Below are 12,455 nucleotides of genomic sequence, written 5' to 3'. Positions count from 1 at the left end.
GAATGCGCCAGGAAACTTTGTGACCCCTAGCAAGCGGTGCAACAAAATCTGTCGGGGCCCCCCCGCAGAATTGGAAAAGGGGCCCCCTTGAAAACTTATATGTGTTATAGCCCAGTAAATGAACGTGAAATACGGCGATATCGTGTAATTTTCAATGTCACCACCGAAGTGGTCCAGTCAATACTAATTTTCGAGTTATTTACGAGTGAAAATGTTCAACATTGTTCAACAAAAAACCACGTTTTCAGGCGGTTTCTCGCAAATAACTCAAAAAGTAGGTATTCGTAAGTAAGTAGCAAAAATGTAGCTTATACAAAAATGAAGTCTATCGACCAAGTAAATGCAAATTTTTAGCTCATGAAGAATTAAAAAATACCAAGTTTTTTGTTAAAGGTATATATTAAAATACCCTAAATAAGGGTCACAATACAAAACGTTTTCGGATTAAGGAATCCATCATCAGTGTATAAATGCCAAAAATTGCATGCGTGAGCCACCAAAATGTATAAACCCTTTAAATGTAAATGATATGGTTGTTTTACATATTTATATAAAGATCATCTGATGTTAAAGATATGCCTGGATGTTACCCAGGGCAACACAGGACTCTTCCCACGTGGTTGGAATTTTTTTTGGAGAAAACCTCACATATATATGTAAAACAACATTTACATGTAAGGGTTTTTACCCAATACATTTTGGTGGCTCAGGCATGCAATTTTTGGCTTTAAACACTGATGATGGATTCCTTAATCCGAAAACGTTTTGTATTGTGACCCTTATTTAGGGTATTTTAATGTATACCTTTCACAAAAAACTTGGTATTTTTGTGATTTATGGTATACAGCCAGCTACAGGAAGTTTATTTTCCTCGTGGATCTCATGAAGAATAATTGTTCTTATTTGTCAAATTCCAAATCGAATATTTCAACATGAAATAACCAAAAAATAAAGCACTTTTCGGGGAAAACTCATTAAAATTTTTTAGGATTTAAAATAAGTTTTAGGTATTTTACTTTTTATAAAAATTTCTATCATCAAAACTAAGCGAGTTAAGTACGCTCAAAATACAGTTAAAGTCTTTTTTGGTAAACAAAAATTATGAAAATCTCCCCCTATTTAGCACCTCAAATGAAACTAATCATTACCGCTTTAAAAATTACTTAACTTTTTTTTAAATGACCTGTAAGTTTCACCGGTTGAAAGTGCTTATTTTTGAATGGGTTTTATTTGAAAGGACTCTAACGAATCACTAATTACGAGTGTATGCAAATTATGAACAGCCATATCTTAAACAATTTTTGTTTTCCAGAAAATCAAAATAAAACTAAAATATTTAGAAAAGAGCAAAACCAACATTTCTTTACTCTTTGAGATTTTTCGTATCACTAATACAGGGTGGATCCAAGACCAATTTGGGGGGGGGGCATGAACTTTTTTTATGATATATGCATAGCTTAGGTTACCTCACACTTTACCTCGTTCAGCACAACCTTCACTACCGTTCAGCACAAAGATAAAAACATTTTTCTCGTAGGAAGCGAGATTTATGTGTTTAAAACAAAACCATTTGAACTGCAAATTTTAAATTTATATTATTGTAAATTCTCGAGGGGGGCTCTCTGAGCTCCCCTCGAACTTTGAGCGTAACTCGCTTAGTTTTGATGCTAGAAGCTTGCTATAAAATGCAATAAAAATACTATAAAAAATAGTAATAAAGCTCATTTTTAAACATTAAAAAAATTTTCAATAGGTTTTCCCCGAAAAGTGATTCGTTTGTTGGTTATTTCACGTTTAAATATTCTATTTGAAATTGAACGAATATTTTCATGAGCTACAACTTTCCTTTTACTATGTACTTTTGACTTCATGAATAGGTACACCATTTTTTTTTGTTTTTTATGAGCGACAGTTTTGCTAAAAATATCTTTTCGATAATATTTAATTAGATAAAATACTTTTTTTGAGTTATTTGCGAAAAACCTCCTGAAGACGTGGTTTTTTGTTAAAAAATTAACATATCCACTCGCAAGTCACTTGAAAAGAATTGACTTAGATAAAGAAGCTCTATAGAACAAAAGCTGCTCATAATTAGCAAATTTATCAATTTCTGGACTTATTTTAAACGTATATTTTTCACCCCCGAAAAGGGGTGACTTCCACCCCCAAGTAAAAACAACCAACGGCACAACACCAACTTTGAAGTGGAGGATAAGTATAATCTAAATCCAAATTAGCAAATACGTCGTGACGCTGATAATTACACTCCAAAACAGTAATTTATTGGGCTATTAGTGTATTCATGCACTATGCACTGTTTAGGACAACTTACATTTTTCATCTTTATTGGTATAGAATGAAATAGAAACAACATTAATAAACGACTACATTATAGTATTATTCTATGAGATGAACAATTTTCTTCGTGCACTATGGGGTCCCCCGCAAGCTTCATGCTTCGGGGGCCTCTGTTACGCCCCTGCCTAACCATGATATAGTTGCGTTCGCGGGTACCTGAAATTGTCAGAAAATTGGATCAATTGTCAGAACACGCATGCGCACTTTAAAATAATATAAATAATATCATTAATAGATAAATATACAAGATATATTTACCTAGTATAGTTTAATAATTAGTTATTAATATTAATTAAAAGTAAATATACCTTGTATATTTATCTATTAACGGTATTATTTATATTAAGTGAGGTTAGAAATTGTCGGCGACAATTTGTCAACTGTACCTGCGAACGCACCTTATTGACAAACTGCATACAAAAAATGCATTCTTACAGTGCATTTCAAACAGACAATAAAAAAAATTCAGAACTCGTCAATTACCGGCGGAAATGAGTTCATTTTGTTACTCGGGGGTTTTTGGGATCGCCGAAAACGAATATGACGTCGTAAGTGATCTCCGGAGTATATGGTGCCCAGGGTACCTACCGTTTACCTCGTTCTGTGGATTTTTCGGCAAATTCATTAAAAAATTAGTCAAAAATCATTACTCGGGGGGTTTTTTGGGGTCGCTAACGACGAATATGATATTGGAAGTGATCTCCGGAATACCTGTTGCCCAGGGTACCTACTGTTTACCGAGTCTTGTGGAGTTTTCTCGTCAAATTCATTAAGAAATTAGTCAAAATAATTACTAGGGAGGTTTTTGGGGTCGCTGACGACGAATATGACATTGAAAGTGATTTTCGGAATACCTGGTACCCAGGGTACCTACTGTTTACCTCGTCTTCTGGAGTTTTCGGCAAATTCATTAAAAAATTAGTCAAAATTCATTACTTGGGTGATTTTTGGCGTCTCTGACGACGAATATGACATCGGAAGTATCTCCGGAGTACCTGGTGCCCAGGGTACCTACTGATTACCTCGTCTTGTGGAGTTTTCTCACCAAATTCATTAAAAAATTAGTCAAAAATCATTACTCGGTGGGTTTTTGGGGTCGCTGACGACAAATATGACATCGAAAGTAATTTTCGGAGTACTTGGTACCCAGGGTACCTACTGTTTACCTCGTTTTCTGGAGTTTTCGGCAAATTCATTAAAAAATCATTACTCGGGAGTTTTTGGGGTCGCTGACGACGAATATGATATCGGAAATGGTCTCCGGAGTACTGGTGTCCAGGGTACCTACTGTTTATGTCGTGAATAATGATTTTTGACTAATTTTTAAATGAATTTGCCGAAAACTCCAGAAGACGAGATAAACAGTAGGTACCTTGGGCACCAGGTACTCCGGAGACCACTTCCAATTTCATATTCGTCGTCAGCGACCCCAAAAACACCCAGAGTAATGATTTTTGACTAATGTTTTAATGCGTTTTCCGAAAACTCCACAAGAAGAGGTAAACAATAAGTACCCTAGGCACCAGGTACTCCGGAGATCATTTACGACGTCATATTGGTTTTCAGCGGCCCCAAAAATCCCGAGTAACAAAATTTAACTCATTTTCGCCGATAATTGATGAGTTCTGAATTTTTTTTATTGTCTGTTCGAGATGCACGATGCACTTTAAGAATGCATTTTTTTGCAGTTTTTCAATATTATCTCATGGCTAGGGGTCACAAAGTTTCCTGGCGCATTCACGAATCAAATGCAAAAAGAATTATTAAGATCCGTCTTGTAGTTTTTTTTTTTTCGGAGGTAAGGCCGATTTTAGTGCTTTATTGCTTCGCCTATTGGCAGTCGATCGTGAAAGAGAATAGCTACAGATCATAACAAATGGAGATGTTTGCGGATGGGGGGTCACGGCTGCAGAGCCCTAGGATGGAATATATTTTTCGCTATGGAGTTCGCTAAGTTATTGAGCCGACCTCTTTAGTTGGTAAAAAAAAATTTCCTGCCTCATGATGCCTCGTTACTTTTTATAACTCTAACCATTAAACTAAAATAATATCCTTTCAAAAAAAGGCGTTTTACTTTCACTTACCCCACTAAAGAATAATATAGAGGTAATGGATTCTAACACGAGTCATGACCTTGTAAATAACACGTAAACTTGTGTACTGCATCGGCATGACTCAAAGCTCTTGTTGAAATCCACTACCTCTACAACAATACTCACCTTTACTAAAAAAAGTTCTGATATTTGTAATGTGTATTTGTTGGGTGTGTTCATTTATCGTCATCTTATCAAGCCTACCTTAAATGCTCTCATTCCATCCTGTGCACTATTTATCCAGTTTGCATGTGTGCTTGTCGTAAATTGTGGGTTCCTGGAGGATGCTCCCTGTTTATCGAGGTATTTTCTCTAGGTCTTCATGCGATAATTAATTTATTCCACCTATTATCGCATCAATATCGCGAAATATCCTGTCTAATTCCGTTTAGATATTTTTCACAGCATTGGGAACTCAAGACCGTCGCTAATCGTGGCAAAGTTATTTATATGAAGCAGTCTTCTCTACCTGAGGTCTATCATCTATCAATTGTGTTTTTGAGACATTTATCTTTAAGTCTGCTCTGCTTTTAGGCTTCATGTAGAAGCCTAGAGATAAGATAATTTATTAGTTCCTTCGTGGAGCCTAACATTTGTTGTATATCGGCGGTCTATTCTACAGTTGCTAAAGCTTCAAGCATCTTATGGTGGTAGACTGTATCATACTAGACCAAGAGGCAACGATGAAAAATCTCTTTGAATTTACTAAAGCTAGATTTTTCTCAGTTGATTACTGTGAGTGTGTAGAGAAACATACTGCCGTCGGTCAAGCGAAACGTAGAACAGGGGTTACTGAGAGGGTATCAAAGTTGCTTTCCTACGAAGGTAATTAAATCCATTTACTAAGGCTCAAAATCAGTACACACATTCTAAATTAAATATAAATAAAAGTTATTATAGTCGGTTATGTCATACGCTAAAACCTTGGGGTGGTTGCCACCCCATCTCGGGAGGTGGGAATTTTTTATTACATTTTAACCATGTAATTCGATGGAAAAAGCCATTCTACGAAAAAAAATGTTTTTTACATTTACTTCGTAGAACTAATATTGTTCGAATTATTCGCGCTTGAAAATAACAGTTTTTCGACGAAAAAATCGACTTTTTTAGAGGGTTTCTTGAGAATACCTCGAAAAATATTCTATATATTTTTGGTGATAAAAAGTTTCTTCAAAAATGATTTTGTAGGATTTTTAAAGAGCTATAAGACTGTAAATTAAATGCCGTAAGATCTCTTAGTTTTTAATTGGGGCGGGTTTAAAGGGCTCGAATAAGGGGGTGTTTGCTGGTAAATAGAGTTTTAAACAGCTATATCTGGCTAACTATTCACTGTAATGAAAATTTATGCACAGGGTAATTTTAGTCATTAAAAAAGCTACAATTTAGTAGTTTATAATTTCTTTCGTATCTTCAGTATTTTCGGAGATATTTTGAAGTAAAAGGTGAAAAATACCAAATTGCAAAAAATCAATTTTTCTTTAAACTCAAATTTTTCCAAAATTTTTTGATCTTTAAATCCTTTAAACTCCAATTTTTTTATTAAATGCATATTTTTTGAGGTATTCTCAACAAACCCTATAAAAAAGTCGATTTTTTCGTCGAAAAGCCGTTATTTTCAAGCGCGAATAACTCGAAAAATATTAGTTTTACGAAGAAAATGTAAAAAATATTTTTTCTCGAATTACATGGTTAAAATGTAATAAAAAATTCCCACCCCCGAGATGGGGTGGCAACCACACCCAAGGTTTTAGCGTATGATAGCGGCATGATATAGAAAATGATCCTTGCACTGTTCCCTACCTTCTGTGAAAATTTCAAGTAAATCCATGCTGGACGAAAAAATTGCGAGCCAAAATGCTTCATTTCCTCAATCGACTATTGGGGCCGACCGACCGGCTCTGTCCCGTCATACAGCTGACCGACTATAATAACTTTTATTTATATTTAATTTAGAATGTGTGTACTGATTTTCAGCCTTGGTAAATGGATTTAATTACCTTGGTAGGAAAGCAACTTTGATACCCTCTCAGTAACCCCTGTTCTAAGTTTCGCTTGATCGACCGCAGTATGTTTCTCTACACACTCACAGTAATCAACTGTGAAAAATCTAGCTTTAGTAAATTCAAAGAGATTTTTCAGCGCTGCCTCTCCGTCTATACGCATTCTCATTTTGTGCACGCTGCAGAATGTGTATAACGGGTTGCATTTGGTCACTCAAGTTATTATATTGACAATATTTGAATTGTCAATGGTCGCATTCAGGAGACGAAAAAGTAAGGGAGCACTTTCCGATGGAGCGGTAACAGTTGTGTTTCGTCTTGGAATGCTCCGCTCCCTAAATTCGTGACAGCATATCACTTTCTGTTATATGTGAGGTTATACTTGCTTCTGCACAATACATTGTTTTTTACTTCATAATCATGGTTAAATACCATGGATTGTTTACCATCTGCGATATTTTCCAATTGATAATTGTACTTGACGCCATCTTTCAACCTCTATTGACAAATTCACAAAAGTAGAATACGTTGGACGGAGGTAGCGGAATTAAAATGAGCTCACTGTCATGGCGACCGTTCCGCAACCCGTTCCGCAAGTAGCGCCACATCCAGAGAACGAATTGCCAACAGTTGCAGAACCGCTCCGTCACTTTTTCGTCTCCTGAAACAAATATATTTATTTTATTTAAGGACGGCTGCGTTGGATGGGACATGTGGAAAGAAAGAAGGCAAAATACCAAACAAAATAAGCAAACAAGTGCCAGCAGAAAAAATAAGAAGACAGGAACAAGATAAAAACAATTAGGAAGTAAAACTTTGAAATCTTAAATTGGAATGGAAGATTTGCATTCTTTATGAAAAAATAATTGATACATTTTTTAGGATTGTTGATATATGGCGCTTTAATCGGAAAAAACTATTTATCGTGATACCCTAGAAAAATTATGGAAATGGTCTACTAGCTTGAGAAAAACACTTCCAAATAAGTAACAAAAAAAGAGGTGATTATTATTTTTCAAAAATCTATTGATTGATGTCAAACACGACTCCCCAACGCCACACCCTCACGTGGCGCAACTTAAAATCTTAAATAGAAAATTCCATTTTTTATTACATTTTTTTTCGATTCGCATTAGATGAAAATGAAGGTGCTTTAGGATTGTACATTTTTTTAATAAACACTTTCTACTATCTATTCCCAAATTTTCATCCTTCATGTATAGGGCTTTTCATTCACAGTCATTTGTTTCGAGCTTCTGTCATGTGTCACATAATATTAATATATCTACGGCATACGTTATTCGTATATACCATGATACAAACCAAAGACGTATGACGTAGATATATTAATATTATGTGACACATGACAAAAGCTTGAAACAAATGACAATCGATGAAAAGCCCTATTGGGTATATTTTTTTGGGCGTTGGAAAATGTATTTTATTGGTCCGACTAATTAGGGAGTAGACAAGGCGAAAACGGCGGGTTCATTGAAAAAAATATTCCCATGAAATTTTTTGCATAATCACATTCGTGAGACAACCCAGAATAAGGTACAAAGAGTCGCCCACGCGAAAAGTGGTCCAATTTTTTTTAATCAAATTGCTAAAATCAATATTTTCAGCCCGGACAATTTTTTTTAGATTCTTCGGACCATTCCTGACTAAAAAGATCTGTTGTAATTTTTCTCTAAAGTTGATTGTGTTCGAGTTATAAGCAATTTAAAATTTGAAAAACGCGAAAATGGCTATTTTTAAGACTTATGCCCGATTTCACCAACGATACCTAAACAGTTGCCTTATTAAGTAATTCTTATCGATAGGAACTTCCTAAGTCAGTACAGTGGAACCCCGATAAGTCGGCCCCCGATAACCCGGAAGTCCGGCTAACCCGGACCGATTTTCATCAGATAAACATTTTGATTTTCAATATTTTGTATTTTTCAATTTAATTGTGGCTTATTTCCCATCAAAATAGTTAATTATCAGACAAAACTTTCAACAATAAAAATGTATGTAATATAATATTTGAGAGATAATGTGTATGTGTGTAATTTGAACTATACGATATTAAAAATTACTCATAGCACACGCCGCAGAAACAACAGCCACCTGTCTGTAGTAAGTATCTATTCCTTTTTATTTCAAACTGTCTTAGCATTGTTTAGGAAAGACTATTTAAAAAATTCTTTTATAAACAATGGTCTTTAGTTTTCACTGTTCTTAAATAACATTACATCGTTGTGACTGTATTGTGTGTCTTGTATTGTTCGCTTTCGTTTGCTTACGTTTGTGTTTGGTGTTTTTTTTAGTAATTTTAGTGAGTAGGTACTGTGCATATTTATAAATATATAATATATTTCATGTTATTTCAATTCTAACGGAGTTTATCTGTAAGTATACCGTATTTCATTAATTTTTACCATATTCTCCGGCTATCTCGGATTTTCGATAACCCGGATCGGCCGCGGTCCCGATTAATCCGAGTTATCGAGGTTCCACTGTACTTAAGAACAATAGCGTTTCACAACTAAAAGAACTGTTTATCTAGGAAATTCTTTCCTAGGTATTAATTTGGGTACGTTTGAACTATTTTTGATAAATAAAAAGATGAATAAGATGACATTACCTTACTTTTTTGATTATTTGTCAAAATTGTTTGTTTGCCAAGTTGGTTTTATTCAGTTTTGTACCTACTGTTATAGTTATTTTATTTAGTAGTTAGTTATTTGTGATTTCAGTTTGTTAAGTTTTGTATGTTATTTGTATATGTACAGTGAAATGGAGGAATAGAAAAGAGTTGTAAATTTCACATATATGACGAAAAATTAAAGTTAGGTGAATTGTTATTAATGAAATAATTTTAAAATAAATACCATGTTAAAAATTGCTTCTTTTATTATTAATTTTTAATGATAGACTTTTAGTGGTATCATGAATGGGTTTTTGAAACACAACACTAGTTGGTTAGGTAGTAGGTAGACTACATAATATTGTCCTGTACAGACCTGTAAAAAACTCCAAAGGATTTTCTATATTTTCCAACACATATTATATTAATAATATAAAAGAAAATACAAAATTACAACTAATATACCTAATATTACAGAATAACAGAAAAATTAAGGTAAGAAGCAAATTATTGACAAACGTCACAAGTACATTATTAGTCAAAATTGTAAAAATATAACCTGACTGTCAACGATAAGTAATACCTAAAGTTTAGGGAGATCGAAATCCGTATCCTAACGTAAGGTAATGCTTAAGCGGTTTAAGCAATTCTTATCGTATGGTGAAATCCGTTTTAGAGTTAGGAAGTACCTAAACCCACTTAGGTAATTCTTAAAAATTTAGGAATCGTTGGTGAAATCGGGCATCTATAACTCGGTTAAAAATTATTATTATGAAAGTCACAAAGTAATTAAATCAAATTTAAAGCCTCCCCTACATGATCCTGAAGAAATTTGTGTCATTAATTTATTACTAAGCTGTTATTTTTATTTATATAATGAGCGGTAAGATCGTATTCACGCGGCTGCAAATGTGAGTGCGAGTGAGATGCGCCATTGGATTGCCTGAATGGCATCTATTTCGCACTCATCATGGACAGCCGCCTAAAACGTGCAAAGCGCTTATTATTATTACTTAAAAATATCAACTTAGTAATCAAATACTGACAAAAATTTCTTCAGGATCTTGTAGGAGGAGCTTTAAAATTTGATTTAGTCACTTTCTGACTTTCATAGTAATAACTTTTAACCGAGTTATTAAGCCTTAAAAATCGCCATTTTTCGTTTTTTTCAACTTTAAAATGCTTTTACCTCGAAAACGATCAACTTTAGAGAAAAATTATACGAGACCTTTTTTATCCAGAATGGTCCAAAAAACGTAAAAAAATGTTGTCCAAGCCGAAAATATTGTTTTTTGCAATTTGATTAAAAAGAAATTGTTAAAAAAATTTGGCCTACTTTTCGCGTGGGCGACTTCTTGAATCTTATTCTGGAATATCTCACGAATGTGATTATGCAAAAAAATTTCATGGGAATATTTTCTCCAAAGAACCCGCCGTTTTCGCCTTGTCTAGAATGGAGTAGCCTGAATAGTCCAGGGTAATAAGGTTTTTTCCATGACACTCGAGCAGCCAGGGTACTGAAGCGTTTTTTCGACAGGTAATACCTATGAGAATAAATTGTGACTATTTCCTGCGTAGGATCTGGCGGCCATTTTTATTTATAAACGATTTAATGTCGAAAAACGGCATTTTTTACGATTTTTTTCAAATCAATGGAAAACAGTGCACCTTCTCGTTACATTAGAACAAAAATCTTCGAGGGCATAGAAAAACCTTTAAAATGGCATATTACAATTGTTGATACACTTATTTATTGTTAATATAATTGAGAAAAAAGGTCTAAATTTCAAAAAAATTAATTTTGCAATAACTATTGTAAAAATTAGTGTACAACTTTGAAATTTTTGTCAAATGAAGATTAATTACTGCTTAATACGTGACAAAAATTTCAAAGCGATTCATTTAATTGTTTATATTTTATTCAAATTGTTTATCCTAGAGAGCTTTCTTTTGCCGTAACATAAGTCAGAAAAACAGAATGTTAGAACCACTCTGCAGGTGTCAAATGTAAGAGCATAAGCTAAACTTCCAAACCTGTTTAAAAAATGTTAATAAAGAGTGCATTTATTAGTAATAAATAATTATGAGAAAGTCTCGTTAATTTTTCCTTATAAACAATTTGAATAACTTTCTTGGTATGGCCGGTACAAACATTTTTTTTGCACATTCTAAAAGATGGCATTTTTATATGAACTTAGGAAAAAATAAGTTAGCCTAGGTCAATTAGGGCCAAAGTTAGCAACATTTTTTTAAAAATCCACAGCTAATTTGTTTATGATAAATAAGAATCGAAAATAGCGCTCTTCCACTTTTAAAGACACGAAGTATTCAGAAAAATTTTTGGATTTATTTGCTCTTTAAGGGAGTCGTCAATAAAGCTTCAAAAATGAAGTAGAAGCATAAAATCCGTGCGACCTAAAATTGAAATATCAACTTCAAAATCCTACAATTTTTTTTAACTTGGGAACCAACCAATGGATTTTTATGTTTTTTTTTAATTTGTATGTACTTTTAGCGTACTGTACAAATATGGAGTCTGTTGATTTATAAATTATTTAATAAACAATTTAATTTGTTTAAAAAAAATTTTTTTCAAAAAAAATTTTTTTTACCGTATTTTAGGTGAACAACTACAATGTTATATATGTAATAATTGATAAACAATTGTAATAAATATATTATTGCTACACTCACCGGCACAAAATTCGGCCACCCAAAATTTTTGATTAAGTTTAATAGTTTATAACTTTATTATTTGTGCTCCGATTTTTAAGATTTTTGCACCAATTTGTAGATACATATATTGATATCGTTTCGTATTTTTCCGGTAAGAAAAAAAATTGCTTGCGTGGCATTATACAGGGGTGAATGTAACCGTTGTATTTTCTACTAACTTTAAAAAATTCTGTGGAAAAACGGAAGGGCTCATTTTGTGTCATAGTCCTGTCATATTATCCCAGAGACATCACTAAAATTTTGTTTTTTGAATTATCCGAATATCTCTTTTCGTGTAAGAGCTGTATCATTTTTTGTAAGTAAAACACTGATTGACTCATAAAATAGAGGTGCAGCCCAGATCTCAATCCTGTTAAGCATTTATGGGATGAATTAAAAAGAGCTATTCGCCGTTATCCCAGGCATCCAGAAAATTTGGTACAGTTATGGCCTTGGTAGAGGAATATCGGACTATTCCCCAGGTAATATTATTATTTATTCATATAAATATAAAATCTAAGACATAAAAATGATTTGATAAACAATGAATCACAAAATTCAAATTACTGCAACTTATAGAGTAAAAGTCACACTTTTATAGAAATTTTTCTTTTATTATATAATGTAATATATACAGAGAGGGGCTAAATTATGGAA

This window comes from Diabrotica virgifera, chromosome 4, assembly GCF_917563875.1.
Source record: "Diabrotica virgifera virgifera chromosome 4, PGI_DIABVI_V3a".
Taxonomy (NCBI): domain Eukaryota; kingdom Metazoa; phylum Arthropoda; class Insecta; order Coleoptera; family Chrysomelidae; genus Diabrotica; species Diabrotica virgifera.
This window is presented reverse-complemented; position numbering follows the sequence as displayed.